Below are 11,328 nucleotides of genomic sequence, written 5' to 3' on the forward strand. Positions count from 1 at the left end.
TTTTCTTGAAAATATCTTGTTATTGTAGTGCTTTCACTCACGAGTGTGTGTACCTCTAGTTTGGATGCAATGTTAAATCAGCCTTCAAGGTCTCATTCTTTACAAATAAGGCCTATGCTACTGGTATTTTCAATCACTCGCACTGTATTGTGAGTTCTCTGTATACTTAGTTCTTTAAGATTCACAGAGGTGATGGCTTGCACGTTGAAAAACCACATATTCATTCTTCAGGCGCTGTCCTTTCCAAATGGTTGGAGCACACGAGACAACATACCACAAATCACTGAGGATTCTTATGTAACTAGATAGGCGGCTCACTACCATGGAGCGATCTGTAAACACAGTAATCAAGGAAGCGCTTTGTTTTACACTTGCACTGTGATGTCAAGCTCCCATGACAGCAAACAGTGCCAGAGGAACCCGTAGTCTTAGTTCCTCCTGACAGTTAGGATAGATTTAGACAAGCTACATTTCTGGACTCCTTAGTCAATTGTTGTCAGGTGATCTCAAGTCCCTTCCTGCACGCCACATACACACAAGGACAGGGTGCCCTCAATCGCGCCAGATCCACAGTCCTTGTTTGCTTGTGCCTCCTGCTGCAGCCACAGTGCCCTTTCACCCCCTTGCGGGCGCTCCTCTGCCCTGCTGACCCTCTACTGTACCTCGTTTGATATCTCTCGTCAGGGCTGGTCTTTCTGCACAACATGTCTGTAGGATATATGATAAAGTCACGTGATCCTTGCTTTATTCCCCCCTAAAATGTTATTGTGGTAATATACACATATTTTACAAAGTATTTACAGTGTAATCACTTTTGAATGTAAGATTAATGACATTAGTGACATTCATCGGTTGCACAGCCGTCACTACCATTCATGTCCAAAATTTTGCCTCAAGCCAAACAGGAGCTCAGTTCCTGTCAACAGTAGTTCTCCATTCTCCCCGAGGCTCCACCGTCCCACTTCCCAATTCCGGGAAACCACTAGCAAACTTTGGTGACTATGCGTTTGCCTATCCTAAATACTTAATATAAGTAGAATCATACAATATTTATCTTTTCATTAAGGGCTTTGCATTTGGGGGATCTGTCATTATCAACCGGGGGTCTTGTTAAATTATACATTCTGATCCAGTATTTCTGTGGTGTCCGTGTACATCCTCAGCTCTTTGCAGTTCTGCTTCTGTTTCTAACATTTCATTCAGCATGCTTTCCAAATTTCATTCATGCAGTAACGAATATCACAATATCTTCTCAATTTCTGATGATAGTATCCCGTTGTATGTATAGGCTGCATTTTATTTATCCATCCCTCTGTTCATAGACGCTGGCGTTGTTTCCCCTTTGGGCCATGTGAATATTGCTATGAGGAACATTGGAGCCCAACAGGCTTTCTCAAAGTGGGTGGTTCCTTCCCCTGGGAGCTGCTAGAACAATCCATGGGGCTGGGGCTGCAAAAGCAGATACCTACTCTTTATCCTGGAGTATGGGCCATAGCACCTTTTGTTGTTGTTGTTCTATTTTTTCTCAACCGTTTTATTGGCACATGATTTACATACCATACAATTGAGTAGTTCAACTTTTCAATCATATTAAGGGGAATTGTACAATCAGCACCACATCTATCTTAGAGCGTCCCCCCCCTCCACATGTTTAAATCACCTTTACAATGAGTTGTGCAATCATGCTCAGTTCTAGTGCTCCCCCGCTTCCTGTCTTCATTATTTACTCCTGAAATCTCCTTCCCTCCCTATCGCCCACCTCCCACCCCTGCATCCCCTGTAACACCTTGTATTAGTTGTTATCATCCACTCCTGCTCTGCTTCAAAGCTGGGGAACCGAACAGAAAACAAAGAAAAAACAATTAAAGACCATTCTGGCTATACTTCTTCCAAGATAGATTGCTTCCAGCAGTCCGTAGTGTAGTCCATATTCCTTACCAGCACTGCCGTTCAACTCGTCTCTAGCCTTCCACTCTAATTGTCTAGCTTTCCCGTGCACTGAGGTTACTGTAAATACTATATCTTGGGTCAGCCCTACCTCAAAATTTTACCTTCCATCTTTAACAGTTTAAAAGAGATAATTTGCAGAAAATCTGCTCGATGCGATATGTCATTTAATGTTTTGACGGTTGTAGCCGTGCACATGGATTATGCATCCAAGTAAAATGCAGTCCTTGACAATTGCAAACTCTTCTCCTCTTACTGATGCTGTCCGTGGTCCTGGGTGTGAGGGCTTTTGTTTCCTTTACAGGGCGGCAGTCGTACTGATGTCTGTCGTCTTTGACCTTCCTTAGTGACTGCTTCACGTTCTCTCACTTCCAGCCACTGAGGGGGTGTCATCTGAGTATCTCCCTTGTTAATGAACTTCCTCCCAGCATGATTCTGATTTCTCAACTATTTGGTCAGCAGACAGATTGAATAAAAATGGTGGAAAGGATACAGCCTTGACGTACACTTTTCCTGACTTTAAACCATTCTACATTGCTTGTTCTGTTGAAAAACGGTCTCTTAGGCCTATGTGTAAGTTCTATATGAGTGCAGTGAAATATTCTGGAGTTCTAATTTCTCACAATATTATCCACAGTTTGTTAAGATACATAGAGTTACATTCCTTTGCAAAGTCAGCAACACACAAGCAAACCTCTTTTTGGTCTTCTCTACCTTCGACCAAGTGGTTGCTGACATTAGCACTGATATCCTCATCTCCATCCTCTGTCGGGCAGCCCACTGTTGATGAACGGCTGTAAGCTTTTTAAAATTATATTTAGCACAGATTTACTTAATGAGATTCCTCAATAATTTCCCTTCAAATTGAATGGCCAGTCTTCCAAAATGCTTGGTATAGGAGAAGGAGTGGCTTCAGTTTTGCATCAGTTTGTTGAAGCATTTCAGTTGCAAGTTCTTCCATTTTTGGTGTCTCATGACTCTTGAACTTCTTCTGTTAGCATTGCTTGTGTTAGATTGCATCCTCCCTTTAAAAATGGTTGGATATCAAGCAGTGATTTGTGGTACCATGATTGTTTGAACGCCTTCCATCTTCTTTTGATGCATCCTACTTTGTTCAATATTCTACATATAGAATTTTTCAATATTGCAACTGAAGAATTAAAACTTTCTTCAGTTCTTTCAGCTTAAGAAAGGTTGAATGAATTCTTCCCTTTTGGTTTTCTAACTCCTGGTCGCAGTATAATATTTCTTCTTGAGCTACCCTTTGAAAATTTCTATTCAGTTCTTTTTCTTCATCATTCTTACAGTCTTACATGCTTAAATTCCACGTCTCTGTGCTCTATAGCAAGTTTCCGAGTCTCTTTTGACATCCAGTGCCTTAGACTGAAAAGCAAAATCAATGATACTTATATATTATATATTTATATATATTATACAGAGAGATGTTGGTCAAGAAATGACTCACACCATCGTAGAAGCAAGCTGGGACAAAGCTAGGCAGGCTCTGAGACTGGGGTCAGATGTTTAGCTGGAGGCTTCCAAAAGGAGTAGATTTAGGGACTAATGAACCCAAGATCTGCAGGAAGGCCACTACCTGACGGCTACAGAGATGGGTGAGTCCAAGGTCCACATCAGCTGGCAGATCAAATGGCAGGCCAGCCACTGTTAGTTCCCAGGATCAGCCGGCAATATGACTGGCCATTGGGTCAAGTTCAAAAAAACTGGAGGTTGAAGAGCCAACTCAGCCAAAAGCAAACAAGTTTTCCCAGAGTCCACTTATATAAGAAGTATGAGATGCCCCTAATGAAACTTCTTTCTTTTTTTAACTTAATCATTATTGGGGCTCATACAATTCATCACAATGCATAGATCAATTGTGTAAAGCACACCTATACATTTGTTGCCCTCATCATTCCCAAAATTCACTTTCCTCTTGGGTTCCTGGAATCAGCTCATTTTCCTTTTTTCCCCTTCACCTCCCTCCCCCCTCCCCCCTCCCCCATGAACCCTTAATAATTTATAAATTATCATATCTTATCTTACACTGCCCAGTGTCTCCCTTCACCCACCCCTCTGCTGCCCATCCCCCAGAGAGGAGGTTATATGTAGATCCCTGTGATCAATTCCCCATTTCTAACCCCCCCTTCCCTCCTGGTATCGCCACTGTCACCCCTGGTCCTGAGGGGTTCATCTGTCCTAAATTCCTTGCGTTTCCAGTTCCCATCTGTATTGCTGTGCATCCTCTGGTCTATCCAGGTTTGCAAGGCAGAATTGGGGTCATGGTAGTTGAGGGGAGGAAGCATTTAAGAAGTAGAGGAATGTTGTGGGTTTCATTATTGCTACACTGAACCCTAAGTGCCATATCTCCTCCTCACTACCCCTCAGCAAGGTATGTCCAGTTGTCTAGAGATGGGCATTGGATCCCCATCACGTGCCACCCTCATTGACGATGATATGATTCCCCACTCTCCCACCTTTGGTGTTTGAAGCCTGATCCCTTCGGCCCTTCATGATCACACATGTTGGTGTGCTGCTTCCATGTGGGCTTTGTTGCTTCTGGGCTAGATGGCCGCTTGTTTACTTTCAAGCCTTTAAGTCCCCAGATGCTATAGGTCTCTATAGCTGGGCACCATCAGCCTTCTTCACCACACTTACTTATGCACACATTTGTCTTCAGCGTTTATGTGGGGAAGGTGGTCTTTTTTCATTTGCATCAGGACTGTGATTAAGGGAATTGACATTCCACCTTAACCTCTGTACAGCTGATAGATCCCACTGTGGAGTCAATAGCATTGTGTCAGGTCACATATTATGAGATTACTAGGCCTTCGCTACCAAACCACTGACAATCGTGTCCCAATAAAACTAAAACAGACCCTAACTAATCACTTCCATTTTTGGGTCTTCTCTTCCTTTGCTATTTTTAAAAAAATTACCTTTTGTTTTCTTCACGTGTGATTTCTTAATGTCTTCTCACTGCTTCTCTGATCATCAGTGATTAGTATACAGCATGTCAAATCTGTTCTTGAAATGGTGCCTAAATTCGAGAGGAATATAGTCAAAGTAATATTTCTGTCCTCATGGGTTTGTTTCAATTTTCTTCAACATCAATCTGAGCTTGCATATAAGCAATTGATGGTTTGTTCCACCTTGTTTTCCATTGGGTGAGGTTCACATTTAAAGTCATCTTTACTTTGTTGGGACAATGTATTTGCAACAAGTAAGTCATTGGTCTTGCAAAATTCTATCGTTACTTCCACCCTCATTTCTCTCATCGAGGACTTATCCAAATACAGGTTCTATCTATTGGTTGCCCGTTTTCATATTCCAATCACCAATATGTATTAATACATCTTGAATATATGCATGATCAGTTTCAGACTGTAGGATTAGGTGGGTAGAATTCTTCAATTTAGTCATCATTGCTTACCTTTTGGTCTTAACTTTGAATAATAGTTGCATTAACTGGTTTTCCTGTTAGGCATATAGACTTTATGTCCATTTCAGTTATACTTTTTCTTCTTCTTTTTTTTTTAAAGCCACTTAGACCACTATTTAGGAATTAGATTTCAGGGATAAAGAATCTGGAGAAATTTTAATTTGCTTGTTTCTTTTTAAAGAAACACTATATATTTATACATCTCAATAAAGGAAAGCAATACCAATATCTTGCTAAACCTTCCATATATGTCGTTCTTTATGACAGAAAATATACTTAATTCTTCTTCAATATGACCTAATTGCAAGCTAATTATCATATATTTTAAAATAATATTCTCCTATGTTATAAAATATCCCTCATATCTGAAGCTACACCTTTTCTTTCATTTCCATGTTTGTTAATGTTCTACACCTTATCTCCTTGGCTATATTTCTGAGATGTTTACCTATTTTGTATATCTCATCCAAAGACTCAAATATTGAATTTTAATTATTTTACATTCAGTTTTCTCAGTCATTTTTTGTACCTTTATCCTTTTCCTCCTTATTTTCAAGGATTTTTTTCATCTGCCCATTATAACTTCTTGAATCCATTTCTTCTTGGCTTAATTTAATTTAAAATGTTTACTTTTTAAATGAAATCATTTGTTTTCTGCATTGCCTCTGACTAAAACTGGTCTATCATGTAAGTAAAAGCCAATTACCGCTGACAAGAGCCAATTCATAATGAAACCAAAGGATAGAGACCTGTTCTAGAGGATTTCTGAAGCTATACATATTCATGAAAGCCTGTGGAGTTTCCTACTGGTTAGAACCCCCAACCTTTGGGTTAGAAGCCCACTGTTTAACCCACTGCACCACCAGGGATCCTAATTATTGTAGAGTGAAATTCTGACTCTGTCATTGTTACATATGCACATTGAATACGTGGTATAGCAATTCTAAACCTAAATGGAAATGAAATAGTGCTCATTTGATAGATGGGCAGTGAGGATGAAGTGATGCACAAAATGCACGTAAAAAAAGTTATTACCACATTTAAGTTCTCAAAAATGTTAGCTTTCATTGTTTTTAAGTTTTGGTATTGTCTTATCTATAATTGTAATCTGTGTTTCTTCTTTGGCTCAGTATTTATTTAGGAATGTGTTTTAAAATCTTCACCTTTTTAGAATATTCTGTTTAAACTTTAATGAACATTTATAGAATTTTTATTGAGTTACAGAAGTATTATGAGCAATTTCTTCTTTTAAGAAGTCAGTTTCACTTTCTCACTGTGTCCTAAGATATTACCACTCCTTCAGTGGGCTCTTGTATTTTGTGTCTGAAAGATTAAATTTTAATACATATCAAATTTTCAAGGTCCTTATACTTCTTTAATTGAATTGATTATTTATGGATTGGTGGGCATCAAGATATACTTTTATAATTTTCTTTGAAAATTTGTAATATTTACACGAATTTATATCCTTTGCTTTATAATGCTTTGTTATTGGGCACATACATTGGATATGAGCACACTGTGATTAGATTGAGTCTTCCTTTTATAATGAAAATATACTACTCCTTGCCCTGTTAATATTCCTTATCTTCAATTTTACTTGGTTGATATGAATATCGTCACTTCTGTTGTCGCTTTGTTTGCATTTTACAGATATATCTTTGCCTATCCTTTATTTATAACCTTTCCAAACCATCTTGTTTTTAACGTTGCCTCTTGTAAACAGCATATTGTTGAATGTTGTTTTCTACTCCAATCTGAGAGTCTTTGCCTTTTAATTGGGAAGTTCAACACATTTACATACATTGTCATAACTGATATGTTTGGTCTTACTTCTGTCATCTTGTTTTATGGATTCTATTTTCTGTGCTTTCTTGCCATTTTCTGTGTTTCCTCTCGATATTTGCACCATATTTTGTTTGCTTTTGTCTTTTCAAGGAATTGAAAAGAGAATACTTCTGTTTTAAATTGTATGAAGTATATCTTTAAGTTTATCTTATAACAAATTTAAACCAACACTTCCCTAATTAAGAAACTGAAAAAATGTCTAGTCATAACTCAAGGTATCATGTGTCTCCTCCCCTTCCTGTCATGACAATTCTTGTTTCTGGACGTACACTTGTCTCTCAACTGTTACTTTCAGAACAAACTTTTAATGAGAGGCTGGAAAAGGGTCTGTCAAGAACTTCAGATATACCATTAATGTCTAGTTTTCTGATAAACATCTTCTCACTTTGTACAATTGGAAGACAAGTTGAAATGGGTCATCACTGCTTCCACACAAGTTAATCAGTGTATGAAACTGGACACTGAACTCCAGCTGTGCGAGCTTGTCATCATATCTCAACTCATCAAACACGTTGCCATTGGGTCTTTGAAAGGTTACCACCTTAGAACAGACTTTCTTAACCAACTAAACTAAATTAAAGTATAACTCACAGACCCATCCTCTCTTTCCTTCATATCATTTATCAAAATGTTGGTGCTATATTATCTCATTTGTTCACTTGTTTATTATCTACCACGTTGGTTAGTCCATAAGCTCAATAAGGACAAGAGTCATGCCAATGTTATTCTTTACTCGAGATTGGGCGTGGGCAAACAGTGGCTCTAGAGCTATGTGCGGCTCTTTTGGTACATGCTACGAAGTAAATTTGAAAATGAAAATAAAACTATCATACTTTCATTTATATTATTACTTTTAAATGTCCTTATTTGCACAAGATATATTTATGGATCTTGAATAATTTTTAAGTTGCTGTGAGGGACAGGATTGGGTCTTCTATCTCCTATGTTTGCCCACCACTGCCTGAAACCAAGCATAAATGAATAAATTGAGGGCATACTGTGACAGAGTAAGGGTCCTTTTTTACCTACAACGAATCCTTTTTCAATAACAAAATGTTGCTGAAGCCAAATAACCCTGACTCCCTCTCTCACCTACGGTCCCACCTAAGAATCCTCTACTACACAGTCCCCACCCCCAAGTATTTCCTGAAAAATGAGATAATTCACACATATTTTGGCACTGGGTTTAACAGCTGTAATATTCTGTATGCCAGACACCCATTAATTATTGCCTGCCATACACTGAATTTTTTTTATTCATGGTGTCTGGAAATCTACTGTTTCCTAAAGACAGTCTCGAGGTACTAAGCCATTTATGAAGCATGATGGTCTCTCTGCTCGCGATTGATACTGAGAGTCCGTATTGTGAAGAACAGCGTGCTCCTTCAGGGCAGTGGGAGGCCTGTGCAGCTCTGCTTCTTCTTGACAAGCTCTGTGTTGGCCCAACAGCAACGTGAGAGTTCCCCCAATGCCCTGGAGCCTTAGGAAAAGAACTCTCACACGCTAAGATTAACGGAGGAACCACTTAGTGGCCTGAGGATAGAGAGGTCACCATTCTGATATTTCCATCGACCATCTCTATTTAAAGACTAAGTGTAGTAAAATATCCTCTCATTCTTCAACCCCAGGAAGTTCAACTACAATCTCCCTCCCTTGTTTACCAATTTTTCCAATGGACAAGGTTAGAGCTAAGATGAGATATTTAGTGTACACTTGAGAGAGAAGAATTCACACCAATTAATCACTTATGTAAAAGCCACCCCCCCATTCTTTTTTTTCTTTAAAGAATCTCTGAGTCTCATCTGAGACACAACTTCATCTTCCAAGTTAGGGGATAAGGAAAACAAAAATGTTATGGTTTGTAACAGTGAATAATGAGTCTAATGAAGAGAAATTGATGAATAGGCAATACAATGAAAACACCAAATATTAGTAATAGGTCATTATGAGAAACATAATCTTCAGTCTTATAGATACTTTTATATCTATAATCCACCAGCTGGAGAGAGAGTTATAATCTGCACTGACCCAGGGACTTAAAGAATTATTGCCAAGGTCTCATGACAGGAACACTTAAAGATCTCTTCTGAATTCATTTCATTCACTGTTCCCTCACTTCCTCAGCAAGGCCATTTATTTTCTCTTACACTAGACAACTCACGCTGGTAATTTATACTTCTGGCGTGGGGTTCATGACAAGGAGGTCTTGAATATATTTATACTTTTCCCTCAGGAACCAAGCAGGTGACAGCTTTCCTGTCTCACTAAATAGTCATTAGCCAGAACTTAAAGAATAATCCCTTCTTCCTTTAAAAAAATTTTTGTTATGAATTTGGTGAAGGTCTACAAAGCAAATCAGTTTTCCATTCAACAATATACACATTTTGTTTCACCTTATTGTTTTAAATCCCCACAATGTAACATAACTCATCACACTTCCTGTCTGTATTTCTCATTTCCATTCCTACTTCCTCCTCAACCTTTCCTAGGTTCTAAACTTTATCCTTGTGCAAATGCTGCCATTTTGATCTTGAATGATTGATTGTTCCCAGGAGTGTGTGCCTCTCTCATGTAATTCTTCACCTTATAGATCCTTCTATTATTTGGCTAATTATCCCTGGTGCTGCAATGGGGAAGTGTTCACTTGTTTTAAGGGCAAGGACAGCAGTTCAAACCTGTAAACTACTCTTCAGGGAGCAAGATGAGGCTGGCTGCTCCCATCAAGATTTCCTATCTCAGACACACTTAAGATCTGATCTATTTTTCCATCCTTTGATTTTCAGTCCATTTCTGTCTTTGAGTCTAGTGCATGCATCTTGTAAACAGCATACTGATGACCCCTGTTTACTTATCCATTGTGTTACTCTTTGGCTCTTCGCTGTCACATTTAATCTGTTTAAATTCAATGTAATTGTAGAGAATGATGAACTAGCTACAATTAAGGCTCTCATTTTATTGTGTGGTACTGCTAACTTCTTTGTTACATATAACTCTATGCTGAATATATTTATTTTATGCTTTTTCATCATTTCTTTCATTGTGGTGTTTTAATGTATATGGAATCTTTGTGATTTTCCTCTTTCCTATTTTGTGAGATTTATTTATTTATTTTTGAAGCTACTCTGTCATTTATTAACTTTCTCACAAGCTTAATTTAGACAAGTGCCATGACTTCCTCCCTCATTTGAAAATTCTGTAACTACACTCTTCCCTATAATTACTTTGTAATAGTTTTGTTAAATTTTTATATCTCTGCTTTCCTACTCTCAGTCCCTTAAGTTTATTTTTGCACTGCAATGAATATTTAATATGTTCTTCTAGTCATAGCCTTTGTTTTCCCAACCAAATGAGTTTTGTTTTTCTAGTTGACCTGGAAAAGAAGGAGGAGGTAAGAAACTGATTGGATTATATGACTCAGTAATGAGTAATTTTCAACAGGGTGAATCATGATTGCTATCCTGCTGGGTATAAAATGAACTGTCTCAGAAGTAGTTGGTTGGGATATTACTATCAACGAAAAATAAGTGTCAAATTGTGGGTCCTTTAGGCCCCAAGATCCCTGCACATTGGGCCTCCTTGGTCCAGGAGAGAGATTAGCAGCAACAACAGAACCTGGAGCCAGAATATGAGACAGAGTGGTAGAATTCTCAGCCCACAGAGTAATTAAAGGTGGTGCTTTGGGGAAGGAGCCTTGCTTGTGGAGGTGGGGTCTCTCAGAACTTATTTGGGGAATTTAGGTATGCCGGCCCATGGAGATAGAATTGAGTGCTTGTGGTGGAGTGGGGTCCCCTTTGGATATTTATTGGCAGCTCCAAGATTTTTGTACCATTTCCTGAGCAGAGCAGAGGACAGGCCAAGAAAGAGACTGAGGGCCAAACACTGGCCTGTTTGTGGGCACAACAGAGAAGAAACTGTCCTGACTGAACAAGTGTATCCAGAGCAAGTCTCCCCTCAATTATAATATGTTTACTTCCCAAATAAACTGTGTAATCATGAGTATCATCTGTGAGCTCTGTGTGGCAACTATGACAAACGATCAAACTCAGCAGAACAAGAGAATGTGGGGAAGATAAGAGTGCCGTGGGAGGCACAGG

Source organism: Echinops telfairi, unplaced genomic scaffold (assembly GCF_000313985.2).
Source record: "Echinops telfairi isolate 266 unplaced genomic scaffold, ASM31398v2 ScPeMD7_4;HRSCAF=17, whole genome shotgun sequence".
In the NCBI taxonomy this organism is placed as follows: Eukaryota; Metazoa; Chordata; class Mammalia; order Afrosoricida; family Tenrecidae; genus Echinops; species Echinops telfairi.